At 43.8% G+C, this 18,655-nt stretch overlaps 1 long non-coding RNA gene across 1 annotated transcript in view; it reads right to left on the minus strand.

Annotated features, from left to right (window-relative positions):
- Positions 1–18,655, minus strand: part of LOC138527319 (uncharacterized) — a 102,673-nt gene that overhangs the window by 14,846 nt on the left and 69,172 nt on the right. Inside the window, exon 2 of the long non-coding RNA XR_011283891.1 lies at positions 4,506–4,633. This is a non-coding gene — a long non-coding RNA (uncharacterized lncRNA). The remainder of the gene's footprint in view (positions 1–4,505; positions 4,634–18,655) is intronic.

The raw sequence follows: 18,655 nt of genomic DNA on the forward strand, positions 1-18,655 counted from the left end.
AGTCAGTGCTAGTGTGGAAAGCAATGGTGCACGAGGGGGCTGAACAGAAGATATCCCTGATAGTTTGTTTTCCTCCTCTCAAAACAGGTGTCAATAGTGTCTTCAGGAAACACATTGGGTTGCCCAGGCAAAATAGGTGGTACATAAAGTTGCAGCGTAAACAGCAGCTATTTAGAACTAACTGGAGACCTCAGCGGTGCAGGAGATGACAATTGACTTTCTTGACGAAGGGTGCACAAGTGAGGCCGGTGAGGAAGCAACAATGATGATGTCGACAGTGCTTTAGACGCAGAAAACGTGGTGGTTGTCGTTGAGGTGTTGCTCATCTGACTCGTCGATGGAGAAAGCTTGCAATATTTTGAGCTTTCAGTTATCGATTCGAAAGCCATTGAAGTGGTCGTTGACAGCTTCTTGGACAAAAGTGCTTTGGATGACGATGATGTCTTTTGGGTGCCATGACTCATGGACCTGAGAGTGTTTGGCGGCTTTGTTGACAGGGTTGACATCAAGGATTTGGTTGAAGATGATGACCGAGGATTCCCAGCCTGACAAAGGGGAATATTCTAACAGCATGCAAATCTATGAAAGATCCAGTGCTGGAGAACACAATTTACCTTCTATAGTTACATGAGGTTTGGTGGCATATATACTCATGTTCCTATTATTAACATGACACCTAAAACAGCAAATATTTAGTTCTGCTAAAATAACAGAAAGAGCCATTAGCGATAACATTACTGGGATGACAGGTTTATCGTTTATACCTTCCGATACTCATAATACAGAAAAGAATTGCATAATGTGTCATACCGGTGAGCGACATGGAATGCTTGCTTTTCCTCAACAAACACTGTCTTTAAAACGTGCAACTGTTTCTTTACATAGGTAATATTTTTGACTTGGGGTAAAACCAATAGACGATTTACAAACCTATGTGGCAACAACATGTACCAGTTCACTGGCATCTCATAGTCCATCTTACCGACCTAGACCTCTCCATCGGAATGAGAAGATGTTTGTATCTAGTAGTTGTCAAAAGCAAGAAATGTATGTCCACGGAAGGGGTCCCATGAGCCCAGGCACAACTATCATTGACCTCGAATTGTTCAATTCCTTGTACCGAGGTTCCAGTTACACATACCTCCCAACAAATTATATTTCCTCCCAACATTACCTGACTTGGTTCCATCTTTTATACATTACAGCTGGAATGGTTTGACGGGCTACAACAAGCAATAGTTCCTTATCCTATCAACACATGTGGCGTTATCCCTCGTGCGCTGAGCAGGAATTGGGCTGATTGTCCAGGAACATTTACTTGCCAGACATCACAGTGCAAGCTCAGTCCCAGATGGACCCTGCTCACATACCCATATAAATCTGACATTGTGGGGTTCACACTTCATCAACTGACCCCCAAGCTTGAAACAAGCACAACATCCTTTGACAGCTCAAGCTGCTGCATTTCTACAGCTTTATCCATGGTCACACCTCTGCAGGAACTCCAGATCTGTCTGTGATCTTGTGTGGCCAGACCTGATGTAATAAATCCTCGGAGATTCTAAGTAGCTGTCCATTCAGGAAGTCTTGGACTTCTGCACAGGCTAATTCGCACTTCATGTAATAACAAAATGATGTTCTAATATGAAGCTTTCAAAACAATTAAATTCATGTGTAATATAATCACCCATGTGAGGTGTACACAGTTTATTTCCCTTCTAAAGAGCTTGCAGTTATTTCATAACACAATTCAATACACATTGTTGTGTTGGGCGTTTCTCATTGCCCACATTATTTATTATATATTTTTTTCCAATCATTATTGGAGCTGTCCGAGCCCAATGTTTGTAACTCCTCGTGGCTCTTTTGCTCGATATTGCCTATTTTTGTGGGACTTTTTTTGAAGCAAAATACAAATCATATATAGTGAAAGTGCAAAAGTGAACAAAATGTGAAATAACAATACAGAGTTTTAAGGAAGTCCATAATTAATATACATTTACAATCATACAGTAAAAGACACTAAAATACATGCAATTCAATCCTAGCCTCTACATCTATATTTTTTTTGTGTTATTACTTGTGTATAATCACCTTGTGATTTTTACATCTATTATGTATTTGTAGGGTCAGAGTAGACACATTGTTTATATAATGTTGGCAGGGTTGTACTATTCTCCCCTGGTGTTCCTAATCCGTGGCAATAAAATGAGGCCTGTTGTAGTTTTGTTGTTCATCACAATAGTCTGTATGGCCAATCCTTCGCACTTCATAGCTTTTCTGGGAAAGGAGACATTGAAGGTGAGGGCCATCAGTAATTCTTAGTAATTGTGCTCAAGGCAGATATTATTCTCAGTTCTCCAATGTTTATATCTGTGTTGATCATCCGTGCCCCAGTGATAAGTCCCGTTACCTATTCTAAGGAGCCCATATGGTCACTAAGTGATTGTCCCCTGCCCACATTCGTTTGTATTCTTCCTCCCCTGAACTTCCTGGGTGCTGCCTGTACTGTGTTGAGCTCTATGTTATCATTTTGTGATTTAGAGGTTGGAACCACAGTGGGTAAGCTCTAAAAATTCTTTGTTTCATCGTGAAAGCTGGGAGACACAAACATTAGCCCTCAGTATGATTCTGCCGGTAGCCATGCCGTCATGAATTTTCTGGCACCCGGCAATGGGGACTTACCGGGACATTACAGCCTCGATGGTCCCGGTAATTCCCCATTGCCGGGTGCTGCAAAATATTACTCCCCATTCCCGTTTGAGACCTATTGGACTCAATGGGAATGGGAAGGACGGATGCACCGGCACCATTCATGAATGTTGCTGGTGCATCCATCAAGGTGTGCAAGCGGGTGCTGTTCCGCCCACCAGGTCAAACCTGGCGGGCTGAAAGGCACCCGCTCACAGAACTCGTAGTTTGCTGGTCCGGAAACAACGATACCGGCAAGCTTAACGGTACTGTTGTTTCCGGACCGGCAAACTTTTAATGAGGCCCATTGTTTCCTTGGCATGAGAATGTTTTGCCAGGAACAATTTTTCTGAAACTTTGTGACTTCCCTAACACTAAGATTCCAGAACGGAAGACAAGCTGGCAATATTGTGCTCATGGAGCCACAGGGTTCGCCGCAGGTCCCTCTAACTTCATGGAGTGATTTTCTTGGACAATTGGGTGAAGCTGTAACAGTATAAAACATTTTCTATCATTGTCGAGGGCAGAGAAATAATTTCCCTAAATGGGAACGTTTTATTTTACTGTGCTGGAGTTTTGGGTCTGCTTAAGGAAAGCTTGATGCTCTCCCAATGGATGAGAAGATTGATAAACATTGCTGTGCACATTATCATTAGAGGTTTTGGCAGGACCTACACTGAAGGACTAGTAGTGTGGGAGGACGGCAGGCCCTTACGACTGGCCTGCGCTGGCACCTGTGATTGTTATCTGGTATGTGGTTGGGCACAAGGTAGGTTGACAAGGGAGATCCTGCCTCAAAGCCCTGAGCTCAGAATCCACTGGCACAGGGTGTCACCTGGCCCCTTTAGTCACTACCATGGCAGTCCATACTGCTAAGCAGGGGGAGATGTAAGAGGGAGATACATGGGAGACGGGCAAGTATGCTTGCTCCCCAAAAGCCTGACACAGGCCCTGCTGACTGTACTACTGTTTTGAGAAAGGAAGCTGATGGTTCTAGGATCTTTAAGACTCCCAGGTTATGGTGCACTGAAGGTCAGTGTAGTCTGTTTCCCAAAGTAGATCCCCCTGCTATGCTCATTGACCCACTGGCTGGTGGCAACTCCTTTTTGTTTTTTCTAAAGCTGAATTCTGCTAACATTTTGAGATCCGGGAACAAAAGCGTGTTCCATGCAGGTACCCATTAAAAAGGTGGCCTGAACTAAGGAGTCTATGTGAGATTGCACAACTCGGTGGTGTTTACCAAGTGAGCATGGAAACACGTGCGGGCCATTTATGGGCATGCCCTTCCTGAAACTCCTGGTTGGGAGCTAAGGGCCACTATATGTAAATAGTTGGATGGATGCATGAGTGACAGGAGTTGACTACTAAATTAATAGTCTCTTTGTTTGCCCAGTAAGACACCTAGGAGAAGTTTGACTATTGAAACCAACCCTGATTGGGTGGTGTCCAAATTATTGAATGGTCCAGGTTTGTTGCCTTACTTGTGATCCCCCAGTTGGATTAAATAATCATTTGCCATACAGGCCTGCACCATCCTTGTTACTTTTCCTTAGCTTCTTTTATTCTAACTGCACTACTCTGAGAGAAAACATCCAAGTGCAACCCACTTCTGGGAGATGGAAAGGGGGAGCCATATTTTTCTGTCCCTGCATGAACTTAGTCAAATATGTGTATATAACTTAAGAAGTAAGAAACATGGACAGGAAATTGGTGTTGCAAGCTGTGCTAGGACCAAGTAAGCCTATTATTGACAGCCCCATTGATAAAAGACATGGAAGTATGACTTTTATGGATAGACCTGCAAAATTGCTTACCTTCACTACCTCAGACATTCCCAGTAATTAGGCTCTGCTGCCATGCCACTTTTAGGTAATCCTTCAAACGAGGTACTTTGCCCTGCTTGCCCAAGGCCCAATCCCTTCCCTGACATCCTTGAATGGACCTGCAGTCAAAGCAGAAGACATTCTTTGGCTATGTAACTCAATGCATGCAAAATAATAAAAGCACTGATGTTTGATTCCTTTCTTTTTATGTTAAAAAATCCTGATCTCTAGCTTCTGAATTAAAAGCACATGACTTGTTTGGACAATATTGCCAAATATATGCATAATATAAATAAAAGCAATCTTGAAACTGCTGCAAAAACAACACTTTACTTTGGTTAGCAAAACATAGTCACCATTTTGCAATCCATTCTACCGTCAGATTACGTTTTCAAACAAAAGAGGTTAAAAAAATCTGTTGTAAACAATACTTCCCCAAACTAGAGGTGGGATGATATGTAGTTTGAGACTATTCCTAAATCCTGACTTGACCACTTAACCGAAGTGTGTGCACCCTGGCAAAACATTTGATCGCTACAAGATACGTTTCTTTTTTTGTTTACATTTACCGTTTTTACTTGTGATGAAAGTGAAGGTGATGGTGACTGCTTAGTGATCTCTGCACTCTTGAAGATTAATGAATGACCTGCCAGTGTGTGTAAAGTAATTCACCAAATGCATTCAAAATCAAAGAGCTCGCCAGGCCATCAGCTTCACTCCCCCAGGGGCTTGTCAGCCATAAGTTGTTGTATGGCAGACTCATCTCTCGCAGTGCAGTAACACTTCCTTCTCAAGCTCTCCGCTCATCCACCTCCAACTCGCTCTGAGGGTCAGACGCTTCTCCAAGCAGAGAGTGGGAAGCAGATCTCTCTCCTCGGCTGGGGTCTCCCTCTGGAACAGCCTCCCTGCCTCTCTCAAACTTGAGCAGAACCACCTCCGGTTCAAGAAGCAACTCAAGACCTTCCTTTTCAATTCACTTTCTCTCTTCCTCTCCTCTGCTGATGTACCAGACAGCTCCACGCACTGGTCACCTGGCCACACTCTGAACTCGGGACCAGGCTCTTGCATGTCCAGATCCCCTTGCACTGCCTCCGGGCTCCCCCAGCACTTAAGGGTCTGTATCTGCAACCCTACAGTTTCCACTTATGAGCCACCTTCTGGCTGCACTTATTGTGTTACCTGCACTCCCCCCGCCACTGGCACTTCTCCCCTCCCACTTCCCTGTACTTGCACGATCTGAATGACACATGGCTAGTAAGATCGTTGTTCTGTCCTCCTTTTGTTTCTCCCTCCTTGTCTTGTCGCACATAGAAACACTTGTGTAGAGGCGCATTATAAATGACTTATCATATCACATCATATCACAGCAGTGTTCTAGCGAGTCTCTGTCTCTCCGGCTGAAGACAATGGTGTGAGGGCATGGCTATTCCGCACCCTCTTACAAATAATGAATACTCCTTAGAGCGCACACATTTGATCACCGAGCACAGCCCTTGGCGTCGGTCAGAGGGACAGGGACTTCCTCAGTGGGGTACAGCTGCGTGTTGTTACACAGCAAGGGCTGTCAGTTCTCTAACTCTAAGGTGTGATGCAACAACACACAGCGAGCCACTCAGTCATGGGCTAAGGGAGGTGCGGGGGCTGGAGTCTGGGGTGAACTGAGGATACTCTGGGTTGCCATAGCTGGGTTGCCATAGCTGCTGTGTTGCGGAGACTGCAAATTCCGGATATGTGCACACTCTGGGCATTGCGTTCACCTAAAAAAGCACTTCCAGTGCTGCATGACGCACAGATAGTGGTGCATGTTTAAGGGTGGCGGAGACAGAAAAGAGTAGTATGCTGCTGGCACCAATCTGCCATGTCTCTCTCCCCCTCGGCTCCCGACCTACTCCAGTCTAATTGTTTTTCTTGCCTGGCCAAGGGTTCAGATCCAAGATCTGGCGAGACACATTTTGCCAGATCTTGGATCTAGCAAAATCGGGCTCAATAGGCAGTGCTGAGTAGTCCATACATAATAAGATCATGAAGCCTACTGGAAGTCAAGTCTCGTTTCTTAAGTATTTGTGAAAAAATAGGGATAAAAGATGACCAGAAGAGTACATTGTTAAGGCCCTTTAACTCGGAGGTCTTGGAACACAGAAGCATTGTACTTGCTGAAAGAAATCATACAAATCTGAGCGTAAGATCTACCTTTGATGATGTTGATGAACGGTACGGTACATCTCGGCTATTGAACACACCATGGCTTAATGACACATCGAGTCTGAAAGAAATACATGATCACGGAGTAGAACATCAACCTCTTCTTCGCTTATAGCTCTCCGCCTCGTATTAAAATGATTGGTTAAATGAAATGGCAAAACAGCAGTGGAAGTAAAAGAACAAACATGGTGTAATGCTACATGCCATTAATAGTTTATATAACTTCCTGGCAGCAAACAAGCCTGGAGAATCCATGGGAGAAAGGGTGGTTTCCTGCTCTACACCACATGGAAACGGGGACATGTACATGGCACACGTTATAGCTGTTTGCCAGCTAGCAGGACAGAAGTAGATGGGGCCTATGAAGTAGTTAGCTAAAAGTTAGTTACAATGACAGAAAGAGAGAGAAGGGTGAAACCACATATGCAGACAGGAGGCAAAGACTTAAGGAGTATGTGGACATCAGACAGCTTACTAATGCAGAAGCTGTCAGTGAGAGGCAACCTTTACAAAAAGTCCAAACCCAACAAAGTCAATATAGGAAGGGAAAAACCTGCGTGGATAACTCAAGTAGCGAAGACTTGAATAATATAAAGGAATATATCTATAGTAAAGTACAGCAACAGAGGAATTCTTTGAGTAAGAATGGGAAATATTTAGGAGTGAGTGAGCTAAGACATTCAATGTTTTTAGATCATGAAATGGAAATGACGAAATAACCTGAAATGAATGAAAATCAGCATGCATGCCTCTTCTGATTACAACTATTTAACGCAAGTCTTTTCGCAAATCATTCAATATGGAAGGGGGACAGATATCTTCAAAACTGTGTGGTTGATGAGGGAAGAAGGGGGCCAAGGGGGCGAACTGGTCCTTTAAACGGAAAAGTGTATTATTATTATTGTATTTAATGTCCGCTTGTTAGGCACTTATACAGTAAGTAAATCCTGTTTCAAAGCGCCCACAGGGCAACCACGGAGGGAACATGGGAATGATACACATTAACATACACAAAATATTAAACACAGTGATGGGAAATAAAAAGTAAAAACCTACTATGCTTTGTGAGTATTCAGAACGTGCAAGTGCAGCAAGGAATAGGGCAGTGAGAGCAGGTGCTGGAGTGTCTGTGCTCGTGGGTGAGCCACAGATTAAGTGCAAGCTATGGTAAGTGCTACACAGCCTGATGCCGCGTTGGGTGGAAAAGTGAGAGGCTCCAGGAAGGAGAGTGTGCCGAGGCAAGTGCTGAGGTAGGCAGAAGCTGGGGAGAATCAATGTGGGAGGTCAAGGGGGTAGTGGATGTATGAGGGCCCTGGACACCAATCACACCAATTGTGAGATTAGCAGAGGAAAGAAGAAGGGAAGGAGGAGGTAAAGAGGAAAGTGTTGAGGAGATTTTGGAATTTAAGAAAGTCCTGTTCTAGACGCAGAGGGAGGGGAAGGCTGTTCCATAGGAGGGAGCCAGCTGAGGAAAGCGATTGACCTCCTGCCCTCTGTTTAGTGAAACGCTTTACACACAAAGAGTTGTTGCCAGAGGAACGTCGGCGTCTAAAGGGAGTGTATTTAGTAAGAGGGAGTTGCAGATGGTGTGGCCCCCGGCTGCAGACAGCCTTGTGGATGATGCAGAGGGATTTGAATTTAATCTGCGGCACAACCAGGAGCCAATGAAGACTTTTTAGGGCAGGAGAGATGCGGTCCCGGGCTTAAGGCCAAGGATATGATATGATATGATATGGCATTTATAACGCGCCTATGCACAAGTGCTTGCATAAGTCTTGCTGCCTTATTCTGGATTAGCTGGAGAGGTTGCAGAGTGGAAGAAGGTAGATTCAAGAGGAGGCTATTGCAATAGTCAAGTCTAGAGAGAACCAGGGTTCAGGTAACAATGAGCATCTGGGGAAAGTGAGAAAAGGGAGAATTCCTTTGAGAAGGAATAGCTGGAAGTGTGACTTTTTGGCAATGTCCTGAGTGTGTGGGAGGAAGGAGAGAGAGGGGTCGTAGATGACTCCAATGTTTCTGGCTTCAGAAGAAGGAGCAAGGGGAAAGCCCATTGAGAAAGGCCAGAGTGAAGGGAGGAAGGAGGAAGCAGGGGTCCCAATGGGAAGGATCTCAGTTTTTCTGGCATTGAGGCAGAGATTGTTGGAGGTGCACCAGGACTGTATGGCAGATAGTCAGGGATGATGGAAGGTGAAAGAGGGTCAGCAGGAAGTTTCAAAAAGAGTTGAGTGTCATCTGCGTAACACTGGAAGTTGGGGGAGAAGGAGGAGATGAGGAGTGCCAGCTGAGCAAGGTAGATGTTGAAAAGCCAAGGGGGGAATAGAACCCTCTGGGACACAACAGGTAGAGAAGGAAGTAGGAGAGGACAAGGTGCCCAGGATGAGCTGGGAAGAGCGGTCAATTAGGAACAAGGTCAGCCAATCCATTGCCCATTCTGAGATACCAACGGTATTGTGGAGCCTTTTTATAAAGAAGGAATGGTTGACTGGGTCAAAGGCAGAGGAGAGATCGAGTATGACGAGGACCGCTCGGGAGTTGGAGTGCAGAAATGAAAGGAGTTCTTCACAGGTGTTTAGAAGAGCAGTTTCCATGCCTCTGGATGCTTGGAATCCAGATTGATGGTTGTGCAGACCACCAACAAGTTCTGTGTGCGAGTTGAGTTGGGGCAAGGCCAGCTTCTTCAGTAGTTTCCCCAGGAAGGGGGTGATGGAAATAGTGCGGTAGCTGGCTGGACAGGTAGGGTCTGCTGAAGATTTTTTCAGGAGGGGGCGCACACGGGAATGCTTGAGGGAGGAGGGGAAAGATCCAGTGGCAAAAGAGTGGTTGCAGAAATCAGCACGTGTGGGCGCAAGAGAGCCAAGGTTTGCTTGTTAATGTGGATTGATTGTGGATATTACATTTTTGCTATTTTAAATTGCTTTTCAGCTTTTTTATTGTGACACATCTTATTTTAATAATTGTATATTGATTGTGTTGCACCTTCTATCATTGCATCAGTACGTTCTGAATAGCATTGTATTGGCTGCCTCTGTGATTTTAATCAACAAGAGAAGCTTCCTGCACGCACGGCACTTGGAAAAGCTACATTTCCCAGCAGCACTTGTAGTTCTTTTTGGCGCATTTCTTGCCTAATCCGGCACAAACGCACTGGCGCGAAGGGGGCAAGCCGGTCTGTCCCGGTCTGGCCAGACTATATAGTCCACAACTTCATCCTGATCCCTCAGGTTTGTTTGTTAATGTGGATCGATTGCGGATATTAAATTTTTGCTATTTTAAATTGCTTTTTAGCTTTTTTATTGTGACACATCTTATTTTAATAATTGTATATTGATTGTGTTGCACCTTCTATCATTGCAGCAGTACGTTCTGAATAGCATTGTATTGGCTGCCTCTGTGCGATTTGTGTCAGGAAGAGAAGCTTCCTGCACGCACAACACTCGGGAAAACTACATTTCCCAGCACCACTTGTAGTTCTTTTTGGCGCATTTCTTGCCTAACACGGCGCGAACGCGCCGGCGTGAAGGGGGCAAGTCGGTCTGTGGCCAGATGTGGTTACGTGGTAGCTCTCCTCGGTAAAATGGGGCGGCAGGAGGGTCTGAAGGCAATTGCTACAGCAAGAAATATCTTCAGTAATCCAACTGGAAGTATGGCCCTGCTGTGATTGTAAGTACCCCCACCTTAATTAAGAATATGGAGCCTAACCCCCTCCTCACACAGGACGCTCCTTTCATACCACCACCCCAGCCCCTATCTCAGGATACCCAAAAAGAAAAAGCCACGCCAAATCCAATGCTGGCCAACATTTATTGGGACAATCATAAACAACAGTGTGTTAGTAATGTCATTAAAGCCGTACATAACACGGTAGACAGAAAACGTCTAGTACCCATGATAGAAGAGAGTATAGCCATCAAAAGACACCTAAAAAAAGGTCGGCGGACAGAGACACAGTCCTGTAAACCAGCATGCAAAATACTATCTATAGCAGAGCTTAAAATCTGTATACTCAACACTAGATCATTGAATAAGCATGCCCTATGTATTCATGATAGGATTATTGAGGAGGCAATTGACATATTCTGTATTACAGAAACGTGGTTAAAAGAACCAATAGGCCCTACATGTGATATAGCAGTCCCTGAAGGATATGCAATATATTTCACTATCAGCTGGCCAAGGAGGAGGAGTGGCAGTTATTGCTAGGAACTCGATCTCCCTGTTTCCAGGTAAATCTATCTGCAAGGGTAGTGAAATTCTACATCTTAAATACTTGTCGACCGGAAACAGCTGTCTTAACCTGATAGTTGTATATAGGCCGCCCTCTATCACCCCTGACATTAATGAAGAGTTCTCCCACCTTCTTAACCTTCTCAAAGGTCCTAATTGCGCCACGTTAGTAGTGGGAGACCTCAATAGATGGTATGGTGACACAGCAGCTTTTTTCGTGTAGGCCCTCCACATGCATGCGTAGCATTTACATTTTGAAGTTACTGCGGGACGAAAAGACAGCTTTTCTTTACTTGTCAATTGCTAGATATGGCAATCGTCTTATGAAGCAAAAACAGACAGCTGTGATCTTTTCGGTAAACTTGTGCTGCTCTTTGACATATGCAGCTTTGGATCTCTTTAAGCCCTATTGAGCGGGTTTCAGGTTACAGTCTTGTAATCTCCAGAGAGGCTGGCTTCACCATCTTACATTGGCCTTTACAGCAGCTTGGTAGTCATCAGAATGGTAACATCTACCTCCTGAGGAAGACGTTGTGTCAACCACCACTATACGTCGAAACCGGTCGAGATACATTTTACAGGGATGCGATCTTTGTGCTTTGTTCTTGTTTGATCCACCCTGACAATAGATTGTCAATTGATTTTATTGCTTGTGAACACAATAATAATGTTTGTTATTGTGGGGAACAGTTATGAATTCCTTTTCCCCATATGTTTTTAGTATGGTTTTCTTGTCTTTTAGCATTTTGGATGTTTGTCACTGTATGATGAGTTATGTTTGAATGTTGCACCATGAATGGCAAGTATGTGTAATGATGTTTTAGCCTATTTTAGGCATATTGTAGCTGCTGTTTTGCTATGTTTAAGTGATTAGTGTTTCATAATTTGCGATTTAGTCACCATTTTTTTAATTTTGTATCACTTTAAATAAATTTTGATACAGCACTATAAATATTTCTTTCTCTGGACATATTTATTCTGTTTATTGATGACATTATAATACTCTGGTCCAGAGGCTAGAGTTTTCCTGCTCCTTTCAGTTTTTTGTACAGCAGATAAAGATGCCATCAACCTAGAGAGAGTATTAAAAACCTTGATTTCTACGTCACTAACAACAAACCCACAATGAAAAATGGACAACAACTAGACTGGGTAGTGACAAACAACTTAAAGACACATGACTACAAGACGGAACCATGTATTTGGTCCGATCATTTCAGTGTCACCTTCCAAATCACCGCTCCATCTTCCGGAGACAAAACTCAAAGCCCACTTTTGAAAACAGCCCAAAGGAATTTTAAAAAATCAATAGGAAACAGTTAGAAACCTTTATAAAATATATTAATGATAACATCAGAGAGGAAGACTCCTGCAAAGTCATGATGACCAATTTACTTGAACATCTCAAACAATTGTCGGACCAGAACGCCCCTCTACAGTCTAAAACTAGCAGGTCGATTGTCAAACAGCATACTTGGTTTTCTAAAAATCTGTCACAGCTAAAAAGGGAAAAAAGAAAGCTAGAAAATGTTTGGAAAAAAAATCCTACAATAGAGAACAAGGAAAAATGGAAGAACATAGAGCTACGATATAAGAAAGAGATAATAGGGGCAAAAACAGTACTATGACAACCAAATCACTACTACGGGTAATGCTACAGGTAAACTATTCAGCATCCTGAAGTCTAATGAAAAACCCAAGGCCATTTCACCCCCTTTCTGTCGCAACAAGATTGTGAGAATACACAACAAGCCTTCTTTGTGAAAACCGAAACAGCTAGAGATTTAATCACCAAATCCCAATTAGACAAACCAAAAAACTTGACCCTGCCTATGGAAGAGGCCATTGGCAATGTTAAAACTTTTAATTTCTCGAACGTTACACAAGAGGAGATGAAAAAAAACTTGCTACCATAAAGCCAACTTCTTGCGCTGAAAATATCCTACCAGCTAAAATGATCTTGGATAACTCAGATCTTTTTTCACCCATATTAGCTAAAATCGTTAACTCCTCTTTCAGGGACCAAATAGTCCCTTCGGACATAAAAAAAGGTTACTGTTACTCCATTGGTCAAGAAACCAGGCCTGGACCCTAGAAACCTCAGTAACCTCAGGCCAATTACTAACTGTAACTTCCTATTGAGAATTATGGACAGGATAGCCACAGTACAACTACAGGCACACATAGAAGCATCTGAATCTCTTCATCCCCAACAGTTGGGCTTCAAACCAGCTCATAGTACTGAGACGGCGTTGTTAGATCTTCAGACAAAGATGCTCAGTATTATGGACAATGGGAAAGCAGGCCTTCTTGTCCTATTGGACCTTAGTGAGGCCTTGACCGCCTTGAAGTTGCTCTGAGTAAAATAGCCAATTGCTCTATGGCAGCCAAGGGGTGGATAATGTAATTCCTAAAACATAGGACATAATGAGTTCATTGGGGTGACATATTCTCATCAGAAAGAGAAATTCTCTGTGGGGTTCCCCAGGGAGCCAGTATGTCCCCCTTGCTGTTTAATTTGTATCTTAGATTTCTCTGTCTCGTATTGGAACAGTTAAACGTCTATTTTACGAATTACGCAGCCGATACTCAGTGACTGAACTCTGTGGAGATCATAGGAAGGATAATGAAAATCTACTTAACATCTACTTCAGCATTGAGAAGTGGATGGATCTGAATTGTATGTGTTTAAACGGAAAGAAAACAGAGTTGATGGTCTTTGGCTCCCAGCAGGTCAGAAATTCTCTCTCTCCATATTACAACTCTTTTCAGATTGATGACACACTGATTAAGGTCCTTGATAAAGTTAAAACACTGGGCATAATGATGGAAGCATCATTAGGAGCAGAAGCACAGTCGCAATATACAAAAAAGACTTGCAGCTACTATCTGAGACTCCTTAAAATCATCAGGCCTTATCTATCAGAAGACAATTGCGCCACAGTAGCTATGGCAACCATTTTATCTCGGCTGGATTATGGTAATGCCCTGATGGTAGGGGCAAACAGCAAATGCATTAAAGCCTACCAGATCATACAAAATAATGGAGTCAGGATCATTAAGCGCATACCCAAACGCAATTGCATTAGTAGTGCCAGGAGAGAGTTGCATTGGCTTAAAATAGAGAGTAGAATTCAACTTAAGGCCCTCACCAGTGCACATTGTTGTATTCATGGAAAAGCCCCGGGGTACTTGAAATCAAAAATCCTCACATACGTTTCGACCCGTTCTCTTATCTGATGACCAAAGCAAAGTTGTGATAGCAAAGCATAAACATAAGCTTGGTCCAGGCAACCCTTCCTGACAGTTTCTGCTGGTCTATGGAATAATTTGCCCATCAATATAAGAAAAGAAGTGAACTACTTAAGTTTTCGGAAGCTTGTGAAGACACATCTTTAGTTAACTGATTCACATCTCTTATCTAGTTGCCCTCGTCACGTTTTGTCCTGTGTTTTATGTCGGTATCCTTGTGTATATGTACCTGTGCCCGATACTCGCAAGTTACCGGAGCTATATAAATCAAATAGAAACAGAAGTAGCCAATGTTGTCCTTAATGGTTCTGGAGGAGCAAGGGGAATCCTGTATGGAAGAGACTTTCATGGAGCGGGCAACTCTGGGAACTTCTTCAGGTGTGACAGGGGTGAAGGAGGAGAGGGGGAAGGAGTGGGGGTCAGGGGCCAAGGAAGGCAAGGGGGTGTGGGATGGGTTGGGCGGGTGAGTAACAAGGGAGTTCAGGATGTCCTCTGTTTTGGTGGTGAAGTGTGTGGCCAGTGCATTGCAAAGGGCCTGGGAAGGAAGAGGGGAGGAGAAGACTGGAGAAGGGTTGGCTAGTTCCCCTGCAGATTTTGAAAAGTTCAGCTGTGTTATTGGAGGCTCCAGATACCCGTGCCTGAATGTGGGCCCTTTTCTTGTCACGGATAGAGAGTCTGCATTCCCAATTTATTATATGAAATTTTAGCATTGAGGATGTTAAATACATGTGACATTGATTTTGTGAATCCAATGATGTTGGTAATACAGTCCATATTAAAATTAATCTGTGATCCTTAGCCGCAACTAATCTGATTTTAGTACCGAATGAAGACTTTCAGAATATGGGTTTTGATTTATACCCAGCAAAACATTCTTGTTTGCAGAGAGCTGCCACTATCAGAGACAATAAACCTAGGAATGAAGAACTAAATAAGGTAAGTAACAAAGCACTCTCAAACAACATATACATACATTGTGCTAGGGGTGGTCCCCATGCACCTACTGTGGAGCACATGTGGAGAAATAGGGAAATGGGGACAGTTCAGGAAAAAAGACTGCTACTAGTTGGCAGGAACTCTACAAAGATGATACAAAGTCTCTGATGAAACAAAAGAAAAGATTTGGAAAATGTCCTGGAATTTCAGGGGCTACATGCTTTTATCAAAAGGGAAAATTGGATTTCCTTGCCAAAGCTCTAAAAACCTGGCAGTTCAACTAAACCACATCCGCTCCGACCCTTACCTGCAGCTGTAATATAATTTACCTACATGTACTCTGATTACATATCGCAGCCTATGTATAACCTGACTGCATATAGTACCTATGTATATTCAACAATCTGCTGTAACAGCGCAGCGATGCCCTCGGGCTGTTGTGCGCTTTATAAATGAATAAATAAATAAATAACATAATAATAAGTACACAATATTATTTTGTTGCAAGATGTTTGGGATGCGCATAACTCAGTTTAACAAAGAGGCTATGTCACCTAATATTCTGGAAGCAGGCGTTTGTCATAATGTCACGGTTCGACCGTGGAAACTTTGGTCAAAATGGCAGCTGTTTTAAGCCACGGGATCGGGTGCAGCTCTCTCGCTGTTTCCCGGCGCAGGTTTAAAGGCGGCCACGCCCCCTTTCTGATGCGCTGCAACTTTTGGATTTGTCCGCGTCAGACTGTGCCCGTTCGTTGTTTGTGCCGACACTCTTCTCGTTCCGTGACTCGTCCTGTTCCCTCTTGTTCCATCCTGTTCTTCTCTTCTCCCGATAATATCTGTGCTATTTCAGTTGGCCTCTTTCTTCCGTCTCATCCCTCGCTCTACTATCCTGCTCCTCTGACTTTCTCTTTCTTCCATCTTCGGCGTCTGCCCGTCTTCTTCTGTGTACTCCTCCTCCTTTTCAAATTTTTTTAACTATACCCTCGCTCGCTCTTACTAGCTTTGCAACGTATCCTAGTTTTGACGTTTCCTCCTTACCTTTAGTTACCCTCGTCTCAGCAGATTCTTACTGATTTGACCCTTCTCTCCTTGGGATCTACTTTCTCCGCTTTCCTCCCTGCTCCTGTCCATATCCTTCCCAGCCTCCCGGTGTGCTTTGGATATCTCCTTCTTCTGTCCTGCTCCAGCGTTTCCTTTCAGTTTATATTGTCACCTGGCACTTGTCATCATTATCCACCAACCATTTCTGGGTATCGACATCCATCCTTGGCCTCACGGATATTTTGGCAAGAAACAGAACTTGCATCGGGAACAAGCAGGGGACTCTGTACACTGATCCCGCCTGAGATACGCCAGGGTTTTGTGTGCCTTTTAGGCTTTTTCCCTGTTTTTTGGGGCGAGCTCCCTTGGGTCCGCCTGACAGCTTTTACAACACTGTCAAGGTGGCCTCAGGGGGAGAGCGTCCCTTTCTCTTCGAAAGAAAGAAGAAGGTAAAGAAGCCTGAGAAGACTGAAGAGGACCCCAAACTTCGTAAGAAGGGAAGAAGGAGAGAAAGAGATTTGATCAAGACTCCCACTTCAGAAACCTCAGGTGAGGAGGCACAGGGGGAGGTTTCTGCAGACTTTGACAGCTTGCAGCGCCCACAAGAATCCATGGCATCTCCTGAACAATTCCAAGAGATGGTCAATGCCATCCAAGCTCTCCAAGTAGAAGTCCAGAATCTACGTTCCAGAACCAAACCTTAAAACAACAGATAACCAACAGAGAAGAGACTCGTGGAGATCTACCTCCCCTAGTGTTTTCCTTTGGCAAGTATGAGGGGAATCCTAAGACGTTGAAGGAGTTCCTGGATGCTTGCACAGTGTACTTCACCTTCCGTCCCAAGGCCTACGAATCTGATCGGGCGAAGGTGGGGTTTGTGGTTACAAACTTGACCGGAAATGCCTTAGCTTGGGCAACTCCGTTGATTACTCAAGAGGATCCAGCCATAAATGATTACCCTCAGTTTATTCAGCTTCTGAAGGCCAGGTTCGGGCGGGCTGAGGTTCAGTACTCGGCATATGAGGCTTTACTTGATATCCGACAGGGGTCGCAAGATGTCCAAACCTATGCCTCTTCATTTAGTAGGTTGGCTACAGAAGCAGCCTGGCCGGACTCTGCCCAACAGACCCTCTTTCGTCGTGGGTTACATGAAGATCTGAAGGATGAACTAGCGAGAGTGGCCTGACCCGATTCTTTCAGAGACTTAGTCACGCTCACCCTCCAGTTAGAATATCGCCTACAAGAAAGAAGACAAGAGAGACGAAGAACCAAGACCCCTTTTTCTTCAGGAATGCCAACTACGAGTCCTCCTAGAAACACTCAATCTGAAGAAGCTATGCAAATAGGATCTGCCAGAGGTCCCTTAACGCCGGAAGAGTGAAAGCGTTGCAAGGATCAGGGACTCTGCATGTACTGTGGATCTTCTAAACACCTGCTTCGGAACTGTCCTAAGCAGGGAACGGATCCGAGCAGAGAGGGCGTATCCCTGAAATAGGAATTCTCATGCTATTCCTCCTGATGACCACAGCCTTATTGTTATGTTGACAAATAATACGTTGCCTGCAATAAGCCTGTGCCATGGCAGCAAAATCTGGGGCATATCAGACTTGTATCAGTGTGGCAATCATAACATCCTTTCCTACACTGGCGAGTCCATGAGTCATAGGAGACAAGCAGGATAACAGTAGCTTTAGTTGAACAAGGCAACCATGTTCGTCTCACCATAGAGTATCAGATTATAGAGGACACCTTTCTGCGACTAATTGTCTTTTTCTGATGTTGGTGTTGCATCTTGATGGCCTGCTATTTCCTCTAGTGCTGTGAATGAAGGAGTTTGCATCCTGCTCTTTATTCTGAAGATATATTCAGCCTGAAAGTTGGAAATGGCTGCCTGTTGAGCAGTATCATCTACTAACATGTTCCCATGAATAATCTCATAAAAAAAATGGCTTATATGTTGATGCTCTGTGGTTTTGCAAGCTTGCATGAACATGTCAGTGTAACCAGTTCTACTACTTGTGATGAATACACCTTGGGTAGTCTACCACTCTCTACTACTTCCTTTGGTGAAAACAGTGCATATCCATCTATAAACTGACCTTTTTCATCTCTCATACAAGACCCTCAACAAAATATATTAAGTCTGCTTTGTGTAATGGAATGTCAAACAAGTTTTGTCTAGGCTAGAGGAGCTTATCAGTCATGTCAACACAGTGTTGTGGCTCGCAGTCACTCAGTGACTCATCAAGGGGAGTGGGTAACAGTTATACTGGATACAGAAAATGGCGACCTATCAGTGTTATATGTGATAAATTCAATGAAAACATTTCATACTTCGATGAGATAAGAACAGATGTGTTTTTGTCTTTAACAATAATGCTGATATGACATCTGGATTGGTTACCTATAATGGTGCTTCAAACACTATGAAGTCACATTCTAGTACAGCAAGAACTGACCTAAGAATGGGGGCAGCTATAACCTGG

The sequence above is a fragment of the Ambystoma mexicanum genome, chromosome 14, assembly GCF_040938575.1.
Source record: "Ambystoma mexicanum isolate Mex_15411 chromosome 14, UKY_AmexF1_1, whole genome shotgun sequence".
NCBI classification, from domain to species: domain Eukaryota; kingdom Metazoa; phylum Chordata; class Amphibia; order Caudata; family Ambystomatidae; genus Ambystoma; species Ambystoma mexicanum.